This window comes from Dendrobium catenatum, unplaced genomic scaffold, assembly GCF_001605985.2.
Source record: "Dendrobium catenatum unplaced genomic scaffold, ASM160598v2 original_scaffold_119974, whole genome shotgun sequence".
Classification (NCBI taxonomy): domain Eukaryota; kingdom Viridiplantae; phylum Streptophyta; class Magnoliopsida; order Asparagales; family Orchidaceae; genus Dendrobium; species Dendrobium catenatum.
In genome coordinates, this window is record NW_021438409.1 from 1 (window position 1) to 1,623 (window position 1,623).

The 1,623-nt window shown below is 33.5% G+C and overlaps 1 pseudogene; it reads right to left on the reverse strand.

Moving 5' to 3' along the window:
- Positions 1-676: 676 nt before the first annotated feature.
- On the reverse strand, positions 677-1,425 carry LOC110112034 (annotated as a pseudogene).
- Between the last annotated feature and the right edge of the window lie 198 nt (positions 1,426-1,623).

Genomic DNA, 1,623 nt, shown 5'->3' on the forward strand with positions numbered 1-1,623 from the left:
TTTTGAATTTGGCTGAAATTTGAGATCTCTTAGGTTTCTTTTGGGCTCTACAGCGTCTAGAGATTTGGGGGAGAGATCCTCCTCTCAAATAGAGGATCAATTGTATCTTGTTATTTTTCTTCTGTTGGTTTGATTATTGCAATAAAATTACTATTTTGCTGATTTTTCCTTTAGATTTGTGGATCGTTCTTGCTGTTTTTATCAAGATAGTTAAGTTTTACTTGGGAATTCCAAGTACTTCCTAACATAAGGCTACATAAAAAAGTTGAATATTCTGAAGCTATCCATGAAATAGGTACCCAAATATGGTCCAAACTGGTCTAGTTTAGAATACCAAGAGTAAATGCACAAAAAAATTCAACAGATCTAATGGATACTTATATTTACAATGGTTATAAGTGCATTGATTAAATTAGACAACATTCACAGCACAAAAAACTTTGTTAAAATGTGATTAATACAATTAAAAATTTTCTCTAGCCTTGCAGGGCTTAAAATATTCTACAAACCATCAATCTACTTCATTCCCTATCTTAGTAATCTAAAGAATAATACAAAAATATTTATTAAGCATCCAACAAAAATTAGAAGGGCATTGCTGACATTTATAGCCTCAAGCTACTAAATTAAATAACAATATATCTTTCTCCTAAACTTACTGTGCAGGGTAATTATATTCTGATACTGAAAATTAGTTCAAGGATAATCGTTGATTAACAGTTAGCCAGTAGATGCAGCTTGATAAATAGAGATAAATGCTTACCTCTTCAGTAACAACACCATTCTGAACTAAGTACTTCCAAGCAAATATAGGATAACCTCCATCGCAACCATCTCCACACATAAATCCGCAGCATGCCAATAGGTCATTAACAGACAGTGATACATTCTGCAGTGATGGTTTGGCGATTAGTAATTGAAATATTATCAAGTAAATGGACCATTTCATAGGAGACGAGTGAGTTATTAGTTATGTAGTTCTCACAATGCCAAAATGAATACAGAAACGATCGGATAGGGATTCCACTGCACCAAAAGCCCAACAAGAACCGCAATGTCCCTGAAAATAGAGACTAATGACATTTGGGTGTGATTATGAGACCAAACTGAACAGTTACTGCCAATAACAAAGGAGAACAACTTACCTGATCTTTTTCAAATTGACGGTTGAATGAGATAGGTAACAAGGCAAAGTTAGAAGCCTCAATAAGCTGTCCAAATAAGAATTATCTTCAAAAAACAGCGATGCAACTTACCAAGTATTCTTCCAATGGAGCTGCAATGAGACCATGCTGTTCTAGCATCAAATTCCTTTGGCAGTTTCAAAGATTTGATATAAGTTTTGACAGGAATATCAACAATGGCATTGGGAGGCGTCTGTTTGACTCCAAGTATATATTTGAATTGGCCAATCTACACAGTAAAGAAGAGTCAGTAGTTGAAGCAATCCTTTTCTAATGATGATGATAAGCATCAGTAGGCTTATCCCAACTATTTGACAATGGCTTTATAAATCTTCAATCCTCATTCATTCATAAGAACTAATGAGATTTTAACTCTATTTGTGTATCTTATTGCCCAACTTTTAGCAATATTGATTAGAACATAAATTAAAAAAATTTA